This window comes from Perognathus longimembris, chromosome 3 (genome assembly GCF_023159225.1).
Source record: "Perognathus longimembris pacificus isolate PPM17 chromosome 3, ASM2315922v1, whole genome shotgun sequence".
In the NCBI taxonomy this organism is placed as follows: Eukaryota; Metazoa; Chordata; class Mammalia; order Rodentia; family Heteromyidae; genus Perognathus; species Perognathus longimembris.
The window spans coordinates 85,558,716-85,570,597 of record NC_063163.1 but is presented as its reverse complement, the minus strand read 5'-3'; positions in this window follow the sequence as shown (position 1 = coordinate 85,570,597).

The following is an 11,882-nucleotide window of genomic DNA, read 5'->3' as shown; positions in this document are numbered from 1 at the left end:
TTTCAGGTTTCTGGTGGTTAATAGGAAATAAAGAGTCTCACAGACTTTTCTGCCCAGGCTGGCTTTGAACCATGATCCTCAGATCTCAGCCTCCTGCGTAGCTAGCAATATAGGCATAAGCCACTAGCGCCTGGCTGTATTACAACTTTTGTCATACATACATATATCCATACTGTTAACTGTCCATTGAACTAATTTATCTTTTAATCTAAACATTTGAAAACACTTTATGCCCATATGCAGAATTTTAAAGGGATTTAACTGCCATAAACAAAAAGCAACAGAGCTGGGTACTGGTGGCTCATGCATGTAATCCTAGCTACTCAGGAGGGTGAGATCTGAGAATCTTGGTTTAAAGCCAGCCTGGGCAGAAAACAATGTGAGACTCAATTAGCCATCAGAAAACTGGAAGTGACACTGGCTCAAAATGGTAGTGCTCGCCTTGAGTGAAAAAGCTTAGGGCAGCACCAGGCTCCTCAGTTCAAGCTTCATGACCAATCAAAAACAAAATCAGAAAACAATAGAAAATGACTAAAGTAGAACAACTTTAGCATAATGAAACATAATAAATCTGGGCTAGCAGTGTGACTCAGGATAGAGCACTTAGGAAGTTCTGTGTCGGAGCCCTACTATGGTGGCGGGGAGGGGGAGGAAGTAGCAAAGTACAATCATTCTGTAACTGTTCATACCCAGAAGTCAATGTGTCTCTGTGAGGAGAACAGATGGGGTTTGGTCGCTAACCCTGAAGCAATTCTGAGTTTTAGCTTTGATGGTGCCTGGCCAAGACAATGTCAACAGTCTAGAGGCAAAGGGCAAAACCTTGAAATTTCCAGAGAGCAAAGTTGCATGTGTGGCTTTGGGGTGCAGATGAAGGGAGCAGATAGACACTGTCACAGGTGGCCAGATGAGGAGGAACCCAGTGTGAGAAGAGGTGCTGCTGGCCCTGCCTGGGCCTTGTAGGGCAAACCACACCTTTCCGCAATCATCACGTGCTGGGAGCAGAAGGGTTGCCTTGAGCAGGAAGGGCAGGTGGGTGGGGGTATGGCTGCTCTGCAAAGCCTAGCAAGACCTCTGGAGGAAGCCAGGGTCTCAAGATGGGAGCAGATCCTCACCAGAGAAGGCAATGACACTACAGATGCCAGGGCAAGGGTGGGGGGTAATGACTTGTGGACTAGGGTGGGGCCCAGCCAACAGGGGAAGGAAGAGGGCCTCCCGCTGTATTTCAGTTCATTCCCAGTCCTGAAAGTCTGACTTCTGAAGGCTTGAGACATCCTAGGTTACTTGCCTATAGTGTATGCCTTGAGTGCTAGCCCAATAGCCCTCTCGCCCTATGGGGCAAAGTTCCAAGCCCCCTAGTGGGTGCCTGAATCTACAGACTGCTAACACTGTTGAAAAGGGAACCCAGGTCAGGGCGGGGCCACGGTATGGTTGGCCCTCAGCAATGTAAATGCCTATCAGCCAAAATTCCAAAGTGAAATGCCTGTCAATCCTGTATAGCTATAAATGAATACAGATGAATGATTTCACTTACCTTGTTCCTGAACAAGGGAACCAGTAAGACCCAAGCAAGTCAAACAATCTGACTGGGAGACTGGATGTGGCCATGAGAGGAAGGAAATGGCTACAGTAGGTACAAATCTGGTTAATGTCCCTTGAGACAAGAAATTGGCCCATGTGGGGATTTGGTTTCTATGCGGGGAATGAATCACTTACATCTCTAGGGAGTGTGGACCTGTAAGGCAGCACTGATTGTGCCACGGAATCTGATCTCCAAAATTCAGATGGTGGTACCATCTCCTAGAGCAGGTTTGACAAGCTGTTTCTGTCAAAGGCTAAAGTAGTGAATGTGCAGGGCTTTGCAGATTCTGACAATGGTACCAGTTTCTGACTTAATGTGTAGCATGGTTCGAGTAGTCAGAAACACACTGTACACTTGAAACCAAGGAGAAAGCAGAAAGTCTCACCAAAGGCTGAGACAGACATGTTAATCAGCTCATATCATTTTATAATGTATATGTATCATCAAGACATAAACACTGTATGTCCTGTCACTTAGGCCTCACAAAAGCTGTCTCAGCCAAACAAACTCCAGGGAGAAAAGGACTGTGGTTCTGTTGTGCCAAGTTGCAAGACCACCCCCAAGAAGACCACCGAGATTCAGACACTCCGAAATGCAAAAGCAAGGCAAGGCTTTATTTAACGAGCTGCCAACTCGGGCCTCGTCCTACCCACCAACACAGCGGAGGTTAGGAGGAAGCCTCGAGCTGTGATTACACAGGGCTTATAAAGGCAAAGAACAAGGTTACAACAATCAGCTGTGCAAGCAAGATTAGAACACAGGTACAAATCTGATTGGCTCAGGGTTCGATTCTAAAATGGGGTTCACGTGGTGGGGCCTGACTTCAAAGTCTGGCACCTCATTTCCCCCTTTTTCTTTTTGGTACCTTGGGAGCCAATCATGGCTCCATTCTGTCCATTTCAATGGCTTGCATGTCTAGGGGATGATATAGAGGTAAGGCATGGGCCAGTAGGGCCAAAAGTAGTATCCGAAAATAACTCTGGTCCCTCGGTTTTAAAGGGGGGCTGATGGGTGAAGATCATCCATTTCTGTAATTTCTTCAGGCTGACTCAGGGGCGTTGACCTTACCTAGCCAGGAACCTATAACCTTAGTCTCAGTCTTGAGGCGAAGGCAAAGCGGCTGAGTTGGGTGCTTGGAGACCTCCCATGTTCCATCACGGTAGTTGTCATCCAGGGCAAAGGGGTCAGCTGGCCTGGCGTGGAAGCAATGAACCCAAGTGGCGATGCCGTCTAGGGTCCCTTCCACCGTGGTTCTAAGGAGTTTAGTCTCCTGGGTAGGATTTCTTTCAGGATCTTCTTAGCCACTACATTCGCAGTCTCATGCTTTGTTGGATAGACTTCAACCCATCCTGAAAAGGTGTCTACAAAAACTAGCAAATATTTGTAATTTCTGTGAAATCTACTTCCCAATACATGCCTGGCCTATTCCCACAGAGGCGAGCTCCTTTAGTAATCTGTTGATTGGGGGCATTGGTAAGCTGACAGATCTTGCAATTTTTAACAATATACCTTTGCAGGCCTTTAACAGATCTCAATAAGGACACAATCTCAGGTCTACAAGCTTTCTTTACTAAACAGATGTATGAGCTTAAAATTCTCACTGCCAGTCAGGGCTTTGAGTAAATGCGGGGGGTGAGATTTTAATCTATCCTCTCATTTGACAAACTTACCCTTACTAACCACTATCACAGATGACTGGCAAATTCCTGCCCAGTAGACAGACATGGGCATTGGAAAGGCATGCTTATGAACTATTCTTCTAGGACTTCCCGGCTTTAACTTTTGAAAGGCCAACAGTAGTGACTCTAGGATCTGACACCATCTCTGCCATCCAAGCAGTGGCTTACTGCCTCTGGATGCTCCATCACTTTTGTCCCAGGAGGAGTGACTTTCAACTTGGACTCAGGGCCTGAGTGCTGTCCCTCAGCTCTCCAGCTCAAGACTAGCACCGTACCACTTTTGAGCTCCACACCACTCCATTCCCAGCACTCTGCTGGCTGATTAGAGACAAGTCTCTCACAGGGACCTTTCTTTGCCCGGGCTGGCTTCGAACCGCAGATTCAGATCAATGAGTCTTATAAGGGGCCACTTTACTCCAATTATAAGCAACAAGGTGGTCCACACAGAAGTAGTTTTTAAGCATGCTCTCTTACCTGGAACTTATTAAGGGTCAGTATTAGATCTTGACAAACTTGTAGGAATCACCTGTGCTTCTCTGTGGGCCTGCTGGAAACTGTTACAAAAAAACCTACAAAGAAGCTGGAATGGCAATTAAACATTTTGGTAGCCATAATTCTCCTTTTCTCACTTTGCAATAATTATTTAGGACAATTTTACTTCCAAATTTCTTCCAAAAGGCTACAAAAACAAAACAATTAATACAAAAGGAGGAAAACACACAGGCCTAAGAAAAGTTACGAGTTGGAGATCTCCCAAGCTGGGCCACAACCTCCTACAAGGGTGCAGAAGGAATGGACCCGAGTTGGCCCACAACCTCCTGTAAGAAGGAGTGGACCCGAGTTGGCCCACAACCTCCTGCAAGGGTGCAGAAGGAGTGGACCCGAGTTGGCCCACAACCTCCTGCAAGGGTGCAGAAGGAGTGGACCCGAGTTGGCCCACAACCTCCTGCAAGGGTGCAGAAGGAGTGGACCCGAGTTATGAGTTGGAGATCTCCCAAGTTGGCCCACAACCTCCTGCCAGAGTACGGGAGGAGTGGACCCAAGTTGGCCCACAACCTCCTGCCAGATAAGCAGAAGGAGCAGACCCAAGTACAAGGTGGGCGGGTTGAGTCTCGTTTAGGAGGCCCTCCTGGTCAGTTCTGGCCAAAAACCAAACTGACTCGCGCCCTACAAGTATAAGCAAAAACAAAACAGACAGACAAATTACAGGACAAGACAAATGAACAGTGCTGTTTTCTTACCTTCGGAGTCTGGGATCTCGGGGTCTCTGGGGCTATCCCGGACGAAACCCCAAATGTTGTGCCAAGTTGCAAGACCACCCCCAAGAAGACCACCGAGATTCAGACACTCCGAAATGCAAAAGCAAGGCAAGGCTTTATTTAACGAGCTGCCAACTCGGGCCTCGTCCTACCCACCGACACAGCGGAGGTTAGGAGGAAGCCTCGAGCTGTGATTACACAGGGCTTATAAAGGCAAAGAACAAGGTTACAACAATCAGCTGTGCAAGCAAGATTAGAACACAGGTACAAATCTGATTGGCTCAGGGTTCGATTCTAAAATGGGGTTCACGTGGTGGGGCCTGACTTCAAAGTCTGGCACCTCAGTTCTTGCATCCCCAGATCTGGCTTTGACTGTGGCTTCATACCAAGCCTCAAAGGGTCTCCTCTCCTTGCTCCACCCATCATGCTGGCTTCATTTTCAACAGGGTCCATTTTGCTTTTCCCTCCTGAGAAGAGCTAGCTTTCCTCATACTCTCCAGTCTTCCCCCTGCTAGGTTCAAGTCTGCTAGCAAGGAGAAAGCACTGCACTAGCCCTACAGACCCTGCCCGTTCATGCCACCTGGCCCAATTGATGAGATGACCCCTGCCCCCAAACACATGCTGCCCTCCCACCCACCTGCCTTCAAGTGAGAAACTTGACTGACAAGTGTCCTGTTGCCCCATCTACCTGGGCCAAGAATGAGGCAGGGATGGACCCTCTAAACAAAACCAGTTCTATGGCCTGAAAAGGAAGACAGAAATATAGCTCCCTGCAGGCTGACACTGTGTCATTACCACTCTTTTGGTACCATGCTACAAGGACCTCTGGTGGGGGGGGGGGACAATTAGAAAAACAGAAATGTAATTCTTGTGGCCTCACTGTAAGAGAATCTGCTCTTTACATCAAGGAGTCACACTGGTTTTGACATCCTTAATCCCCTGGGGCTATCAGTGACAAGAACCAAGTAGAACTTTAAGGAACTATCTAAAGTAAAAACGAGGCTCTCAGGTTATGAACAACCTAATCTCTCTGGGTATTTGGATGTGGGTCAGTCACAGGAGTATTGGGTGTAAAGCTGCTGTTTCTGGGGTTAACCCTTGTCAGCCCCCCCAAGGGAAAATATCTGGCTTCCAGTTGAGCAGAGGACAGTGGAGCATTCCCTGCAGCTGCCTAGGTGCCAGTGCCACCTTGTGGAGAAATGAAAACAGGTACTCTAGTTCAACCCTAATGTCCATCAAGGGATGAATAGGGTAATAGAGCCACACAATGGGATATTACCCTACCATAAGAAGGAATGAAGTTCTGACATTCTACTTTGTAGACCTTGAAAGCACCATGCCCAGCGAAAGAAGCCAAACATGAAAGCTCAGGTATTGTGCCATGTGCTGATGTTTCACATCTGTAATCTGAGGTACTCAGGAGGCTGAGATCTGAGGATCATGGTATGAACTTAACCCAGGCTAGAAAGTCCATGAGACTCTAATCTCCAATTAACTACCAAAGATGCTAGGCTGGAAGTATGGCTCAAGAGGCAGGGTGTTAGCTGCAAGAGAAAAAGCTAAGTGGGAGTACAAAGTCCCAAGTTCAAGTTCTGGTATCATATTGCATAATACCTTTACATAAAATGTCCAGAATAGGCAAATGTATGAAGACAGAAAGCATATTTATTGGTAAATGCCAGGGGCTCAGACATGGGGCAGACTGGGACCAACTACTTAGTAGGCATTGGGTGGCCTTTCAGGATGATGAAAATGTTTGAAACTAAATACAGGAGGTGGTAGTTCTTCATCATGGTGAATGTACAAAAATTGTTTACTTTGAAACAGTTTCGTGTTATGTCAAGTTCACTTTGATGTAAGAAAGTAATATGATCATGACCCATCATATATATTGAAATACCTATAGCTCACAAATAGGTACAATCACTACATTTTTTTTCCTTTGTGATGCTGGAGATAGACCCTATACATGCCAGAGGACTGTACTACTGAGCTACTTCCAGTTCAATGACTATGCGTGGACCAAAAATATACATAAATCCCAAGCCAACCCCCCCCCCTTTCCTCTCCCAAACACTTTTTTTTTTGCCAGTCCTGGGGCTTGAACTCAAGATCTGAGCACTGCCTCTGGTTTCTTTTTGCTCAAGGCTAGCTCTCTGCCACTTGAGCCACAGTGCCATTTTCTATATATGTGGTGCTGGGGAATTGAACCCATGGCTTCATGTATACGAGGCAAGCTCTCTTGCCACTAGGCCACATTCCCAGCCCCTCTCTAACACTTCTGAAGTTTAAAGTTTAAGGGTGCATGGGAAGCAGTGCAGGGCATGGGAAGGCGGCTGGTCCATCCTCACAATGGCCGTCCTCGTATATCTGAAAGGGGGGCAGGGCTGGTGAGACTGTCTCTGTCCAGCTCAGGTGCTATGGCTGCTATTGGCTGAGCCACTTGTGGTCTTAAGGAAATCATTACACCCTTACACCCCCAAGCCCTGTGACAAGATGTCTTTTCTACACATTACAGGAAGACCAAAGCTACCTTCAGAAAGCTTACGCCCATTTTGAAATTATTTCAAACGTACTGTGAAGTTGGAAGACTGGCACAACTCTCACAATCTATCCTGATTCACTTATTTTCTAACATCTGTCACACTTGACCTATTTCTCCCCACTCTACCCACCTTCCCCCCCCCTCCATGTTTCCTTTTTCTAGGCTATGAGTGGGTTGTAGGCATCATGCTCCTCAACCCACTGCTCGGTTTGGAATTTTACCTGATATTCCCCCAGTAACCAGTTTACTTGACTAAACTTACTTCCAGCCTAGCATATTTGGTAGTTAATTGGAGACAAGAGTCTCACAGACTTTCCAGCCTGGGTTAAGTTCGTACCATGATCCTCAGATCTCAGCCTCCTGAGTAGCTAGAATTACAGATGTGAAACACCAGCACATGGCGCAATGCATGACCTTTCATGTTTGGCATGGTGTTTTCAAGGTCTACACTGTAACATGTCAGAACTTCATTCCTTCTTATGGTTGGGTAATACCCCGCTGTACAGCTCTACTACATGTCATTAGCCTATTCATGCCTGTACTTATGGCAGTGTGTGACAACACTGCAAACATCTGAGGGGCAGGAGTGTCCTGAGCCAGCCAATTAGGATGGGCCCTGTTGGAACAGTTTCCCACCAACACTTACGGAGAAGGGATCCATGCATACAGAGCTCTGCTTCCAGGGCAGGGTGGATACCTGACCATGGAATTTGTTGGGTGAGGTGGAACAGAGTAGGTCTTTGCAGTCTGGAACTCAAAGGTTACATGGTAGATCAACCCTACAGAATACAGGAAGCTGATATGAGGACAGCAGAAATGAAAGGCCATTCGAGCTAGAAGAAATCCACTGCTGCATAACCAATGACCATGAACAGCAGCTTCAACAACCCAAATTTATTTTATCACAATTTTTGTAGGTCAGAAATCTGCTTTGGCTTTGCTTTGTGCTTACAGTTTCCAACCAAGTGGCAATCGAAGTGTTGTCAGGGCTCTGTCACTTCAAGGCTCCACTGGGGGAGGATCCACTTTGGAGTTCATTCATTGGATACCAGCAGGATTCAGGTATTTGCTGGCTCTTGACTCGCGAGTGCCCTCCCCCACCCCAAACCCCCAAACACTCCTCTACAAGGCAGTTCACAATACAGTTAATATGGCAGAACACCTCAGAGAAAGCAGAAGGGAACCCAAAGAGAAGTCACTGTTTTTTTTTTTTGGCCAGTCCTGGGGCTTGAACTCAAGGTCTGACCACTGTCCCTGGCTTCTTTTTGCTCAAGGCTAGCACTCTTCCACTTGAGCCACAGCAGCACTTCTGGCCTTTTCTATATATGTGGTGCTGAGGAATCGAACCCAGGGCTTCACGTATATGAGGCGAGCACTTTACCACTAGGCCATATTCTCAGTCCCCATACTTTATGTATTTACTTTTTGTGTGCTGATACTGGAGCCTTGCACTCTTGTTCTACCTCTTGAGCCACAACTCCATGTCTGGCTTTTTGGTGGTTGAGTAGTCTCATGGACTTTCCTGCCTGGGCTGGTTTCAAACCACAATCTTCAGATCTCAGCCTCTGGAACAGTTAGGATGTCCTTCTCTAGCTTGGGGGCATGCCAAGTCTTGTCTGAGTACCAATGACTCTTGACAATGACTTCTTAAGAGGTTGTATTATTCAAGAATTATGAAATATCTCTTTGTTTTTGTTGCCAGTCCTGGGGTGTGAACTCAGGGCCTGAGCACTGTCCCTGGCTTTTTGCTCAAGGCTAGCACTCTACCTCTTGAGCCACAGTGTCACTTCCAGCTTTCTCTCTCTCTGTCTCTCTCTCTATATATATGTGGTGCTGAGGAATACGAACCCAGGGCTTCATGTATAGGAGGCCAGCACTTTACCACTAGGCCATATTTCCAGCCCCTGAAATATCTAAGAGGGGTGGTGGTGCTGGTTCTGTAGCTTGCATTCAGGGCCTTGGTGCTGTTCCTGGGCATTTGTGCTCAAGGATAGCACTCTACCACTTGAGCCACAGCTCCACTACTGGCTTTTTTGGTGTTTAATTGGAGAGAAAAGTTCATGGTCTTTTCTGCTTGGGCTGGCTTCAAACTAATCTTTAGATCTCAGCCTAAGTAGCTAGGATTCCAGGTGTGAGGCAGTGGTACCTGGCCACTCTCCATCTTTCTGAGACCTTAACAAAACTGACATCTTTTACTATATTTAGATCATGTTTTCTACTGAAAGTGCCTCCCTTAAATTCTAACATTAAAGCTCTGATTCCCAATGTGATGGTAGGTAAGAACGGGGTCTGTGAGAGGTAATTAGGCTTCTGTGAAGTCATGAAGTTGGGTTTAGTACACTTCTGAGAAGAGCTCTCTTTCATGTGGACACAGTAAGAAGGCTGCTGCCTGTAGCCAGGAAGCAGGCCCCCAAAGGGACCAAATCTGCTGGGATTACCTGGCCTCCAGAACCATAAGAAATGTGTTTTGCAAGTCACCCAGTCTATGGTGTTTCGTTGTAGCAGCCTTAGGTTCACTGCTGGATGAACTTTATTCACATCAGGCAGCACAGGCAAAGCTGTTATAATAAGATGACTCAAGAAAGAAAAAAACCTCACCACAACAGAAGTTTATTGTTTCTCACTCTTAGTGGCCATTTAGGAGGAGGGAGGGGGACCCAGACGTCTCCTTCACCCAGAAATCTTCAATCATGAAGCCTGTCTTCTTCAGAATTTGGTCATCATTGGCTTCTGGCTGGCATAGTAACAGCATGATGGAGCACCTGGTGAAGGCTTTTATAGGCCAAGCCTGGGAACTGCACACTTACTTCCATTTATGTTTCATTGGCAATAGCATAGGTATATGCTTATACTTACTGAACAGACCAACGATGGACTACAGGTATATGGACAATAATTGTGGTGGAGAAGTAAGTCTCTACTGTAATGTATGATTACTTATTTGATTTATTCTCTGGTCTATGCCATAAGAAGCTGAAAGTAACAGAGAGCAAAGAACTCTGGACTGCTTACCCTCACCCTGATAAAGTCTTCTCTCTTTCTTTATTTGCCAGTGCTGGCGCTTGAACTCAGGGCCTGGCCACTGTCTCTGAGTTTCTTACGCTCAAGACTATCACTCTACCACGTGAGCACCACTTCCAGCTTATTCTGTTTATGTGGTACTAAGGAATCAAACCCAGGGCTTCATGCATGCTAGGCAAGCACTGTACCACTAACATATTCTTAGCCTATCCTGATCAAGTCTTTTATTCACAGAAAGCAGGCATCATCATCCATCCTTTTGCTTAAGCCAAACACACAGAAGTTATCCTCAACTCATCTCTTTCTTGTTTGGTTTTGTCTTTTTGCTAGTCCTGGGGCTTGAACTCAGGGCCTGAGCACTGTCCCTGGCTGCTTTTTGCTCAAGGGTAGCACTGTCACTTGAGTCACAGCACCACTTCCAGCTTTTTCTATACATGTGGTGCTGAGGAATCGAACCCAGGACTTCATATATACAAGATGAGCACCTTACCACTAGGCCATATTCCCAGCCCTCCTCATCTCATCTCTTATCCTTCCCTCCCATATCTTATCTGTCTGGAAGACCTGTCAATGCTTCTCCCAAGCATGGCTTACATCTGTCCTCTTTCTCCATCTTTACTTGTCGCCACCTTAGTTCAAACATCTTTTCAATCTCCAACAGTACCCTAATAGCATTCTTGCTTGCCTATATCCCTATATTCTCTATGCAGTACAGTGATATTTGAAAATCTGATTCCATTACTGTTCAGTTAAAAACCCTCCAGTAATGTAAGAGGCATCATTTCATGTGCACTGAAATAAAAATCCACTAAATTGGCAATCCACTAACAAAAAACCCTCCAGAGATTAAGAATAGCATGCAAAGTTCTAATGAAGATCACTGAGGCTTTTATGATGCAGTTTCTGCTCATGTCTCCAACCCCACACATTACCCCTCTCCTATTCACTCTACTCAAACGCTGGTACCAGCACATAAAAAAGGTGATCTCTTGGGAGACCTCTGGCCTGCAGTTCCCACATGGCAATATTCCTTTCTTCTTACCTCATCATTCTGTTGACTGATTCTTCCTAACATTACACTCTGTGCTTTTTCCTTATTTTTTGCTTTTATTTTCTGAAATATCTATGAGCAGGCACCATGTCTTGTTCCAATCAGTAACTCCTGGCACGATCCTTTGTTAGGTTTTGGTGTAACTGTTACCAAAGTCAGACAACACTTTACCTTCATGCCTTGTGCCCAGTGAGACAAGAATTCAAACAGGATGTGAAATGTAACAGAAACGTTCATCAGGAAAATAATTCACTTCCTTTCCAGAGACTGAAAGCCTCTCAACTCCAGGGTGAGAGTGACAAGAATTTTTACTCAGGCACATGTTTTTATTGAGGTATCAGAGAATTAGAGGGAAAAGTCCATCTCCAGGGCCAGCCCAGTCACAGTATCAAGGTAAGTCACTGAAGTCAAAGATTTATAGTTGCAGGAAAAGATAGACCTTCTTTAGGCTGGAATGAAGTCAGTCGTTCATCGCGCGAGCGTGCGCGCGCGCAACCCCCAAAATCCATCTTGCGACATTCCATGCATGACCCTGGTGGACCAGACAGGATAGTCTCCTTTCAGCTAAAAGGCTTAATTACAATATTCTCTCTCAAAGGCCGTCATCTGGGTCTCCGTTTAAAGTTTCCTTTGCATTTCCCCATCATTCACTTGTTACCCATAATAAAAAGCAAACTAAAGCGGGACGCCGTGGTGGCTCACGACTGTAACCCTAGCTACTCAGGAGGCTGAGGTCTGAGTATCCGGA